This window comes from Monodon monoceros, unplaced genomic scaffold (genome assembly GCF_005190385.1).
Source record: "Monodon monoceros isolate NGI ecotype Baffin Bay Population unplaced genomic scaffold, NGI_Narwhal_1 Super_Scaffold_21, whole genome shotgun sequence".
NCBI classification, from domain to species: Eukaryota; Metazoa; Chordata; class Mammalia; order Artiodactyla; family Monodontidae; genus Monodon; species Monodon monoceros.
Genome location: NW_021703778.1, coordinates 84,890,696 through 84,903,809, shown reverse-complemented (window position 1 = coordinate 84,903,809; position 13,114 = coordinate 84,890,696). Strand labels below are relative to the sequence as shown.

At 42.8% G+C, this 13,114-nt stretch overlaps 1 protein-coding gene across 1 annotated transcript in view; it reads left to right on the top strand.

Annotated features, from left to right (window-relative positions):
- The first annotated feature begins 9,627 nt into the window (after positions 1 to 9,627).
- SEMA6D (semaphorin 6D) overlaps positions 9,628 to 13,114 on the top strand; it is a 141,705-nt gene continuing 138,218 nt past the window's right edge. The window contains exon 1 of the mRNA XM_029237894.1: positions 9,628 to 9,739. The gene's annotated coding sequence lies outside the window, so the exon portion shown is untranslated. The remainder of the gene's footprint in view (positions 9,740 to 13,114) is intronic.

Sequence of the window (13,114 nt, the reverse complement as noted above, 5' to 3'; positions counted from 1 at the left end):
AGTCTCTGAAATATTTGAGATGTTATATTATCCAGATTCTGGATCCTATTTAATTTTCGTTTTCATGAGTGCCCCCATTGTAGTATATAGTGAAGGCCAGGTAGGTGTGTATGTTAAGCTTCCTGCTGGGCCCCACCAACACAATACCAGCAAAAGTGGGGCATTTATTCATAATGCCTAGTTGCAGATGGGTGGGGTATGTATTCAGCTCTCCCCTAGGTACTGGCAAAGGTTGGGCACCAATCTGCACTGCCTCATTGTCTTGAGTTGGATGGAAGATTATCACCCCATGGGCCCACTGCCACCATGGGAGAGGAGGGGAGGACACAGAGTGCCACTAGTCCTTCCTCAAACCCTCATTAAATCTGGGTAGAGGTGGGGGCTCGGTTACCTACTGCACTCCATGAGACACCACAGGTAGGGGGAACGGGAGCATCAACTAGCCTTGTTCAATCCCATTGTTACTGGGCAGGTATGGAGGCCTAGCTCACTGCTGGCACTACTGGTAGGGGAAATTGGAGCACTGCCTGTATTTTCCAGGTGGGGAATAGAAGTGCAACTTCCTACCCATCAACACCACCAGGCAGAGGAATCAGAGCACTGCCTGCTTCTCCAGAGCTGGGGTATAGGGTGGAAGGTCTACTGAAACCTCATAGAGGGTGATGGTGCAGGTTTTTCCCTTGGTGTTTGATAGGAGTATGGCATGTATTGCCAAAAAGCTTTTCTGTTTTTGGCCACTCATTTCCTGTTTTTTTGGCTAGGACAGGATGCCTTTTTTGGAGCTTTTTTAGTCAATCCCTACTGGCTTCTGAAGCCCCCTGTAAAGGATATATGGGAGACAATAAAGAAATTCAGGGAACTCACCACTTTGTCATTCCTCAAGACCCAACATCCATATGCAGTCTGCTTTCTTCATCTTTCAGAGCCTTCCTATGCTTTTTGTTGTATGATGCCCAAGGATTTTAGTTGTAAGGAGGATCTTGGAGTAACAGGGCTACTCCATCTTGGCTGAACCAGAAATTCCCATTTGATTTTAATATTCTCTATGTGACTTTTTTAGAACAAAAATCTGTAAAGTAATTGCCAAATTTAGAGGGCAATTCTCACAAGAAGGTAGGACTTCAAAGACATACATATATTAAGTGAAACATATTTTAAGTGGTCCAATCTTCAATTGGAAGATTCCATTAGAGGGATGTATTTTCATATGTAATTGTCACTTCTCACTTTACATAAGTTCTTATCAGTGAGGATGACATATACTAGTCATTAGAATCACAGAAATAAACAACAAATGAATGGACGGAACCACACTGACTCTTTAAATGGGACGATGAACACCAGAACTGTTGATAGCATGGAGCTACCTTGAGCTGCCCCACTGGTCATCTCAGTGCCATGACCCTTGAGCGTGGAAATTCACACCTCCATGACAAGCACCACATGGACTGTGTTTTCTCTATGACTCTCTAATGGAGACCAGATGTTATAAAACTTTAACTCTCCTTTAGGATATAATTATACCATTTCATGGCAGATTTAGAAGGCACAGACTTGGCTTGAGATCCAAACACTCTCCACTGAGATCAGGATAGGTGTTATTCCACAAATCTATCTTATCACACTCTCTTTCCCAGACCTTGGGTTGGCAGTTCATATGAAATGGGTCAAGCTTTATTGTACAAATGTATACTAAGTACACATGTCATAAACCAGAGTGGTGAATACCAGACCATGAGATATATTTATTTTGGTCCTCAGTGATTTTTGAATAAATTCCTTGAATTATTTGCCTACCTCAAATTCTTTGTAGAATAAGTGAGGAATAAAGAATCTTTGCTAAACATACATGTATAACTGGATTTTTCAATGAAACAGTTATCTTTCTTTCCAGGTTAACATTGCAAGAGAGCAGATTTGTCTGTGAAATTTGAGGATAAGTAATATACAGGAACTGCAATGCCTATTTCACAGTCTCTACCTACAACAGTTTGGGTCATTTTTCAAAACCTAGCCCACAGGCCCCCACCTTTGTAGAGCCTTCTTCAATCCCTCCAGCCAAAAGCAATTGATTCTTTATTATAGCTTAGTAGAATAATAAATCTTCTTATCATATTTCTTAGTTTTATAATGTATGCACCCATTTGTCTGATCCTAGACCCTATTATAAATCCCCTGAGGAATTGGAGTAAGTTTTTTTTTTTCCTTTGTAATTGCCATAAAGTCCAGTATAGCCCCTGCTAAGTGTATAAAAGGTGATCAACAGATATTTTACAGTGATTATCAACTTCAGCTGCACTTTAGACTTGCTTAGAGCACTTTGTAAATTATCCATACCGAGACCCTACCAAGATCAACTAGATCAAAAACTAGATATAGGGCTTCCCTGGTGGCGCAGTGGTTGAGAGTCCGCCTGCCAATGCAGGGGACACGGGTTCGTGCCCCGGTCCGGGAAGATCCCACGTGCCGCGGAGTAGCTGGGCCCGTGAGCCATGGCCGCTGAGCCTGCGCGTCCGGAGCCTGTGCTCTGCAACGGGAGAGGCCACAACAGTGAGAGGCTCGCATACTTCAAAAAAAAAAAAACTAGAGATAGAGCCCAGGAACTGGGACTTTTTAAAATGGTCCCAAGGTATGACCTTTGTCCCCAGTTCCTGGCACAGAGCTTCTAAAACTCTTGGAATTCCCTGAGCGATAAAGTTGATAGGCGCATCTTTTGTTCTAACGAGTCAGCTCTTGGTAGTCCCTATACAGCTTCAGGATGGAAGCTGGTCACCAGAAAAATCAAGCCATCGTTAGAAGCTTGGACCTTTCAGCCTCACCCCCAACCTCCAGAGAGAGAGGAGGGGCTGGAGACTGGATTAATCACCAGTGGAAAGTGATTTAATTAACCTTGTCTATGTAATGAGATCTTCATAAAAAACCCCTAAATGGTGAGGTTCAGAGAGCTTCCAGGTTGGTAAATGTATCCATGTGCTGGGAGGGTGGTGTATCCCAACTCCATGGGACAGAAGCTCCTGCACTTGGGACCCTTTTGGACCTCATCCTGTGTACCTCTACATCTGGTTGTTGATTTGTATCCTTTACAATATCCTTTATAATGAACTAGTAAAAGTAACTAAAGTGTGTTCCTGAGTTCTCTGAGCTGTTCTGGCAAATTATCAAACCTGAGGAGAGGCTTGTGGGAACACTTGATTTATAGCCAGTCAGTGAAAAATACAGGAGTTCCAGGACTTGTGACTAGCATCTGAAGGGGCGGGAGTAGGGGAGCAGCCTTGTGGGACTGAGTCCTTAAGCTTTGAACTCTGGGTAGTTGGTGTCAAAATTGAATTGAATTGTTGAACACACAGTTGGTGTCCAGGAAATCAGAGAATTTGTTGTTGGTGTAAGAAAACACCCCACACCAGGGCATCAAGATGTGCAGCCAAAACTGAGGATCTTCTTTTTGGCAGGCAGACAGCCATGTCAGCAGGTACACATAACAGATGTTATGCATGTTTTAACTAAATACAGAGTGACAGTCAGAAATTCTGTCCTGGTTGTCAGTATCAATAAAGACTGCCCTTGACCAAAAAATTACAATTTACAAAACTTAAATACTAAACAGATCTCATTACTAAAGAGGATCATTTTATTCAGGGGCCTCAAGCACACATTGTTTTCACAGCAGTAATCTTGAATATTCAACACGTGTATATTGCTTTTGCTCTCGAAACTGATGCAGATGGGGCTTCCCTGGTGGCGCGTAGTGGTTGAGAGCCCGCCTGCCGATGCAGGGGACACGGGTTTGTGCCCCAGTCTGGGAAGATCCCACATGCCGCGGAGCGGCCGGGCCCGTGAGCCATGGCCGCTGAGCCTGCGCGTCCTCCGGAGCCTGTGCTCTGCGGCGGGAGAGGCCACTATGGTGAGAGGCCCGCATACCGCAAAAAAAAAAACTGATGCAGATGGGGAGCAGGACTGACTGCAGACACAGGCACAAGAAACCTTTCAGGGATGATGGAAATGTGCTAAAACTGGATTGTGGTGATGGATGCACACCTGTATAAGTTTATTAAAAATCGTTCAATTATAAAAAATAAAAGAGTAATAAGATGAATTTTAAAAGCACTACAGATAGAATTTACTCTTTCCTGAATTAAGAGCAGTTTTTCAAACTTGAATTATATTCTTAAAATTTAATGTTGATCATGGATGAACCAGCATAACACCCAAAGGGAACAAGAACCAAGAACGCACCTCTTTGTCCCTGGTACAGCTCTTGTTAAAGCCAAGCATGGGCAGAGTTGTGAGAGAAGTGCAGGCTGTTTGCAAGATTCTCTCTCTCCCTCTTCTCCCTCTCCCTCTCGCTCCTTTTCAACAAGACAGAATCCAGTATACTGGCTTATTCCCTTTGACCCTGGTACAGTGCTGTCTAGGAGAACCAGTAAAACTACACTGGGGTCAAAAAGAGCATCTTGTCTTGGCCATAAGATGTTCTTGCTGTTAGGAGTCATGGAATCATATAAGGAAATAGTAGAAGAGGACTGGCCAGAAGGCATCATGTGGGATCTGGGTAATGGCGGACCCCTGAGAGTGTACTCCAGCCAAAGAGGGCAGGTTCAACTTGATGAAAGACCTGGAGTATTCAACAAACCATAACCAGGAGAATATCTGACTAGAAAGGTTATGCTGCTGGCACAAACAGATTATCTGTAGGGTATGTATTGTATTAGCAGATTTGACCAAGAATATGAGGGAAAAAAACTCATTCAAAACTGTAGGCTGGGGAGGGTGTGGAGAAAAGGGAACCCTCCTGCACTGTTGGTGGGAATGTGAATTGGTACAGCCACTATGGAGAACAGTATGGAGGTTCCTTAAAAAACTACAAATAGAACTACCATACGACCCAGCAATCCCACTACTGGGCATATACCCTGATAAGACTATAATTCAAAAGGACACATGTACCCCAGTGTTCATTGCAGCACTATTTACAATAGCCAGGTCATGGAAGCAACCTAAATGCCCAACGACAGATGAATGGATATAGAAGATATGGTACATATATAAAATGGAATATTACTCAGCCATAAAAAGGAACAAAATTGGGTCATTTGTAGAGAGGTGGATGGACCTAGTATACAAATATTGTATATTAATGCGTATATGTGGAATCAAGAAGAATGGTACAGATGAACCTATTTGTAGGGCAGGAATGGAGATGTAGACACAGAGAACAGACATGTGGACACAGCAGGGGGAAGGGGAGGGTGGGATGAACTGAGAGATTAGCTTTGACATAAATACACTACCATGTGTAAAATAGATAGCTAGTGGGAACCTGCTGTATAGCACAGGGAGCTCAGCTCAGGGCTCTGTGATGACCTAGATGGGGGGCAGGGGGAGGTCCAAGAGTGAGGGGATATATGTATACATATAGCTGACCCACTTCATTGTACAGCAGAAACTAACACAACATTGTAAAGCAGTTTTTCTCCAATTAAAAAAAAAGCCGTTGGCTTCCCTGGTGGCACAGTGGTTGAGGGTCCGCCTGCCGATGCAGGGGACACGGGTTCGTGCCCTGGTACGGGAAGATCCCACATGCCGCGGAGCGGCTGGGCCCGTGAGCCATGGCCGCTGAGCCTGTGCGTCCTCAGCCTGTGCTCTGCAGAGGGAGGGGCCGCAGCAGTGAGAAGCCCGCGTACCGCGAAAAAAAAAAATTCTCATCAAAAGAAAAGCTGCTACAGCTCTGAAAATAAATAAATAAAGTGTCTGGAGGTACAAATGAACTTATTTACAAAACAGAAAGGGTCACAGACGTAGAAGACAAACTTATGATTACCATTGGTAAAGGGGGGGGGGATAAATTAGGAGGTTGGGATTAACATACACACACTACTATATGTAAAATAGATAACTAATAAGGACCTAATCTATAGCACAGGGAACTCTACTCAATATTCTGTAATAAAAAAAAAAATATTCTGTAATAACATATATGGGAAAAGAACCTAAAAAAGAATGGACATACATATATGCATAACTGATTCACTTTGCTGTACACCTGAAACTAACCCAACATTGTAAATCAACTGTACTCCAATAAAAAATTAACAGAAAAAAGCTGCATTGGTCTGGTGACTGGCTATCTATGCTGCTCGTTTCTTAATTTCATTTTGCTTATATAAGAGAAAACCCTAATTTCTCAGTTCCCCAGACTCTAAAGCAACAAATTCATAACAGTTTCTCTCTGGGAATCCTTTTGAGAAATGATGACATGATGTGTGATGATGCCACTATATTTAAGTAATATTCCCTGAGAAAGTGAACCTCCTCTCTGAGGCCTTGAACTAAAGAGGATAAAGGTGAGTAAGACAAGTCAGGATGTGAAATTCTTTGAGATCCTGCAATGGTAAGCACAGTTGAAGTAAGGATTATTGTTAGACATTGTGTATAGCTCAATAGTCTCGATTAAACTTGAGATTTTTAGAATGATACCAGGCTACTCAAGTCACTGCATTAATAAAACAGACATTAAGCACCCCATAACAACGTAAGAAATGTGTATGAATCATTTATACCATTTTTTTCTATCAAACGATGTTTGACAATAATCAGATAATAATGAAATGTATGACTGATAATAAAAATGCCAACATCTGTTAGCTTGTTATTACAGACTGATTCTTCAGTGTACTATTTCAAATGTGCCACCATTAGCCTAATTTAAATTAAAACCTGCTAAATACAATCTGCCTTCATCAGCTGTTAGTTTGGGTTGTGACACACGACACCAAGGAGATGCTTCTCTCTCTGCTATCCCTCCCTACTTCTCTCTCCTGTCTGAACCAAAGATTCCCCCCAGTGACTTTAAAAACCGGTTGCCTCAACTCAGACATTCTGTCAGCAGATGGATCAGGGTGGCTGGCTGGTTGTTCTCAGCAGCAAAGGATCAGTTCTCCCAGCCTGAGAAAGTAGGACTTGGTCTCGGGAAGAGGGCTGGCCCTCAGCTACAACCTTCTGGCATTCTTCTGTCCTGTCACCTGCATGTCTGTGGCGTCCTCCCTCACATCCACGCACAGAGGCCGCTGGAGCCTGGCCACTTTCTCTGTCAGGAGGATATGACTCTGCTCCCACCAGGTACCAATCAGTGTGGGGCTTTAAACTACATCCATTCTCAGGCTCATTCAAAGGCTGAGGACAAATCTCTTTAAAGGGACAATCACTGTTGACCAGATGTTCTTCACCAATGAAAACCATGTGTATAAGATGAGCCTGGAGCATCTTGTAGTGCCAGAAAGTAAGGACCTGATTTTAAAACAATAAAAAAAAAAATATATTAAGCCAATATATCGATAGGGATATGGGAAAGGGGCACAGAAGCCAACAGAAAGCTCCCAATGGCCAAAGCTGGAACAACTGGAGGAACAAAGAAGTAAAATAGTGTTGACTTATAATTCAGAGTATAAAAGAAATATCCATGAATATATGCCCTTATAAATAAATGATTAACTGTGCTAACAAATGGAGAGTAAGAGTCAAACCTCCCATGCAGAAGATTCCAAGTAATTTATGGAGGTACCCCACCCTCAGGGAGGAGAACGTAACTCCCCATTCCTTTAAGGTGTAGGCTGCACGTGGTGACTTCCTTCCAAAGAGGACAGAATGGAAAGGGGGGAAAAAGAGTAAGTAAATTTACAGTGGAGAAACCTGAGAAATCCTACCTCAGCTAGGTGATCCACACAAACATCAGCGGTTATAAATCATGTTGATAGTATGTACCTTTGATATGATGTGATGAAAATGGCACTTTACCTGTGTGGTCTTCTTGCCAGTAAAACCCACAGCTCCAATCTTTATTATGAGAAAAACATCATATAAATCCTAGTAGTGGGACATTCTTCTAAATACCCAATGAGCACTCCCCAAAACTGTCAACATCATCAAAAACGCTCTGAGAAAATGCCACAACGAAGAGAAGCCTAACTAAATGTAATGTGTTGTCCTGGGTGGGGTCTTGAAACAGAAAAGGGACATTCGGTAAAAACCAAGGACCTCTAAATAAACTATGGACCTTACTTAATATAATGTATCAAAATTGGTTCATTAATATAACAAACGGATCATACTAAGGTGAGCTGTTAATAATAGGGAAAACTGGGTGTGAGGATGTATGGGATGTCTCTGTAGCTATCTTTTACATTTTTCTGCATATCTAAAACTGTTCTAAAAATAAAGTCTACTTTTTAAAAAGCATGTGTAATTCTTTTTCAAGAAATATTGGACACCAGGGATAATTCATAGTGTGAGGAAAAAACAGGCTGGAACTGAGGCAAGATTCCCATGTATGAGTCATCTCACCATCTGCAGGGCTTTCCCTGCAGATGGATGAATCAAGGTGTCTCAGGAAGGGAATTATAAAGAATTGGACCCGCCTTTTAAGATACAAATATGTGTCTCTTATCTTCAGAAGCTTGCTGTGGTTCTAGAGCCACCCTTGAAATCCTGCCTAACTTCACCTTCGAGAGAACTTGTGAAATCATCTGAGCCTGGAGGGAGCTCAAGGTAATGTCTCATACTCTAGTGAAATTGGTGATTCTCTCACAAATAGGAGATCAGCACCCCTGAAAATCAAGCTTCCAGTGCACTTAAGGGATCACCATAAAGGAAGTTGCTTATTAATTAATTACAATGAATTTTATACATCTATGAGATCTTTTAAAATATTCTGTCTTAACAGCCTCAGATGATACAGTGGAGCTATTTCCTTTTCTCTTTTATGAACTGAGTACCGTCGGGGTTGGCTGCCTGACTCCTCACTCCTTAGGAATGGAGCAAAGATGATGTTACATAATACACTTCTCAAGTCAAGAGTTAACTAGTCACAAAAAAACATCTAATTATGTGCACCCAAAGGAATATAATATTAATGATAATATGATATTAATATGACCGTAGCCAGTCTGGGAGAAAAGCTGAAAATTACATACCTTTTTCTTTTTTTTTTAAAGATCATTTCTTGAACAGAAAGTGGTAATAATAATATTACACAGTCCTTTGTATTCAAGAAACCTCAAAGCACTTCACCAATTATTCTTCAAATCCACAGGGCTCACATTTCTTGGGAAAGGAAGTCACTAGTGATAAAAACCCAGCCTCCAATGGCCTGCCTTTTCAAAGCCAAGTTAAATGGAGCAGAGTGGGAGGAGGGAGGCATTGCTCCAGATCCCCGCAGCTTCTTCTGGCCCTGCGGGTCCCTCCTTTATCCCTTCCCACATGTTTATGCAGCTTGGGGACCAGGGTGGAATAATGAGTGGCCGTGGTGAGGGGCAAGGACAGCAGGAAACAAAAATCGTTTACAGAAATATCATGGCCTTAAGCAGATTTTCAAAACACGCGGGAACTCTTCAAGATGTAGGACTAAGAGAGAGTGAGAATTGGGTTTGTTGGCAGAGGGTCTAGCTGTGAATCCTGGGTCTATTATTTGTTGTGTGTGTGTAGCCTTAGGAATGTCTGTCTCTCCGTTTCTCTATTTCTGCCTCTCTTTGTCTCTCTGTCTCTTTGTCTGTCTGTCTCTCTCTGCCATTTCCAAAATTTCTGATTCCTAATTCCTTCCCGCCTCATGCTGCTGAAAGTACCTGGGGTAGTGCCTGGAGCTCAGTGAAGGTTAGAGAATCTGCATCTTGGTGAGGCTTGGATCCAGGCTGGCTGGGCTCTTTGGCCAGGAGTTTGTGGGAAATATGGCTCCTTCTGTGTGGAAGAGGTAAGTCCCCTGGCTTGTGGCATCTAAACTCCAGTTCCTTAGCCAGGCATCCGGTTTGACAGGACCATTGCTCCCTGCTCCTCTCAAGTCCTACCTGCCTTCACACCTTTTAGCTCTTCAGGCACACTGAACTGTTCTCAGTTCCCATAAATCTCATGTCTGTACCCACCGCTACCTCTACCATGAAACACTATGCTCCCCAACCCTGCCCACTGGTACTGCTCACTCTAGGAAATGCACCTGAACGAGCACCTGTCTGATAATCCCTAGCACTCAGACTGTCTGATAGCACTCTGTGTGTACCGCTAAGGTAGGACAGAGCCTGCAGTACTACAGTTGGTTTCTTTGTCTGCCTCCCTTCTAGCCTTGAGGGCTGTATCGCCAGAGCTCAGCACAGTGTCTGACACATGATAGCTACTCAGCAAGTGTTTGCTGAGTGAATCATGATCTGTTTCCCAGCCTTCTTAATGGAGGCGGCCTACCTAACTTGGTGATGATAACAGGATCAGATCTTTCTGTATTTTAGAACTCAATTGATGAACATTATAGTTCTGTACAAAGATATGTTATATGCCTATTAAGGTAGATTCTAAAGCAGCCAGTGCCAGTAGAGGCTTCAGCTGTGAGGACCAACAGAAATAGAGCAAGTCTGAGCTGGAGGAAACAGAGATAACTAGTTCAACCCTCTCTTTTTACAGATGGGTAAACTGAGGTACAGAGCTTAAATGTCTTGCGAAAGTCATTCAGAGAATGCTGTGATTTTTTTTGACTCAGATCTGTGTTCTTTCTACTCTTCTTCACCCTGTGATAGAAACAGATAAGCACACACACACTCATTAAATACCTGCTGAGCACCTACTATGAGGACAGCAGGGAACATGGCTTTTAGGGCACCCAAAGCCACAGGCCTTACCCTCGAAGGCTTCTCCATCTAGCTGGACAGGCAGGGTATGCACACGTCTAGATACAAGCAATACAGCAATCCAAGGGGAGCCACAAGGAGTCAGAAGACCTGGAGTGGTCCAACCAGAATCTGTGAAAGAGAGCAAAGGAGACAATGTAGTGAGCAGAGAGTGGACCGTGACCTCCAGGGCGATGAGGCTGAATATGCAATAATGGTGGAGAAGCAAGGACAGGGCAAATAAGGCAGGAGGGGTTGGGGTGATGTATGATTTTATCCTGTGCTTTTACTGTGAACCACTTTGGATACTGTTTTAGAAAATGGCAGAGTGACGATATAATGAGAGGTGGAGATGGCGATGGATGCAGGGATAGGAATAGAGATGGAGAGTGAGACAGAGGTAGAGATGGAGATAGAAATAGAGCAAAAGAGGCAGAAATAGTGCTAGAGATAGGGATTATTCCAAAGTCCCACTCCTAGGAAGGATTCCCCAAGTACACAAGAAAAAAGAGGTTAGAGGTGTGCAAATCTCTACTCAGTCATATATGTCAGATGTCTTTTTCTGTGGTCGCCACAACTTGTATTGACAGGAAGACAATTCGTGATGGATACACCACACACAGTGAGTACAGAGGCTTAAATCTAGTACTTTGCCCACACGACCTCTGCTTCTCTGATGAAGAACGTATTTTGGACTAATTACCATGAATGGACTTGGCTCTCTGTGCCACCTAGAGCTTCCAGGGCCTGCATGCTCATTGCTTTGGAAGATCTGACAAACAGAGGAGAATGTGTCTTGCTTGCACAGTGCAACCTCTCAGTGCCTCCAGCAAGGCTTCATACGAAGGTTTGAAGGAGACAGGGGCAAGGCTTAGCAATCGGTTTCAAATATACAACCCTGCTGCCATGTCTGCCATGGTAGAGCAGGTCTTCTCAAACTTCTATGTACATGCTGCTCACCCGGGGACGTTATTAAAATGCGGATTATGAATGAGTGGATCTCTCCTAGGGCTTGGGATTCTGCATTCAGAACAAACCTCCAAGGGACGCTGACACTGGTCATAGGCACGATTGTAAAGCATGTCTTTTAGGACAGTTAGTTGATCCCCCGTGGTCTAGATTAGTGACCCCCATCCCCAGGTCCACTTGGGGGGCTTTTAAAAAATACCTATGCCAGGTCTCATCCCAGCCTTTCTGTTTTATTTGATGTGAAGTATTGAAAAGCATTCAAAGATGAAAATACTTGTACCATTCTTTGTTCTCCTACTTAATATTTAACTCCTTCAAATATCATATACTTTTAAACAATCAGTTTTTGGCATATTGTAGATTCTGAATGCATGCATGGTTGATAAATGAGTGAAAATGACATACAGATGTTAAGTGCATGTGCAGTTACACAGCATTTAAATCATTGTGTCAGGGATAATGTCATATCATTTAAGTAAAACTAATTATGATAAAATTGGATTGCATCAACTATACACTTGGATGGAATTAATTCTAGCTTTTCTCTCACTTATAATAAGGAGGGCTTTTCTGTGTCAAATAGTTGGTACAGGTGGGTCATGGAAACAACTGAAGTGTCTCCTTGGGCCCTGTCCTGTTCTTACCAACTGTAGGTGTTTCCTTTTGGAGGCCTGATTTAGTCTCAAAGGACTAAATGAAGCTTACCAACATTAGGAGAAGGACTAAAATTAGCTTACTGGAGATTTTTCAGGGACACAACGTGCTGATCTGTGTGTCTCTAAAAGGGCAAACACATCTGTTTCCAAGATGACAAAAGAATATCCACTCTGGTGAAGATGTTGAGATCAGCCTCTCACAGTGAACTAGGCGTGTGGGTGCTGGGACTCTATCTGAGATCTGGTTGGGTTCCAAACCTGTTTTGTTGCTGGCAGCTTTGATAATCCAGAGAAGAAGGGAAAAGGAAGCTTGGCCAAATTGTGATGCTTTAGCCCCTTATTGGAAACATCTTTAAGAAAACAGTCAAGTTGTACATAATGAGCATCTTCCTTTCATCTCCTTCTTCCTCTTCTCATCTGTTGTGTTATTGCTGTCGTCATCACTGTAACAATTTCCAACTGAAGGGGCCACTTCTCCCTCTCTGAAGGCACCAGCATATGCCGTCACATGTGTTTCACAAAACATACAGGAAACAGTGAATCCTTCCACATTTACTTCTTGTCCAGCCCACTCCCTGGCCTTCTTTCCCAGTCTTCTCTTTACATAGACTAACTTACTTGTAGGTGGTCACAGAATGGGTGTGAGGTGTGTGCCAGGCAGACTGAAGCAGGATATTTGAGGTCATGAAGCCTATGTAGACATGAGAACTGACTGAAAACATTTGGAGGTCTCTCCATTTTAAAACAAGAAAAAGACGCTTCTAAAGAAGGTTACATTAGTGGCATCATTTGAGGGGAAGAAAGAAAATCTCCTAATGGTATTTTCAAGATTTTTAGAGTAGAAAGAAG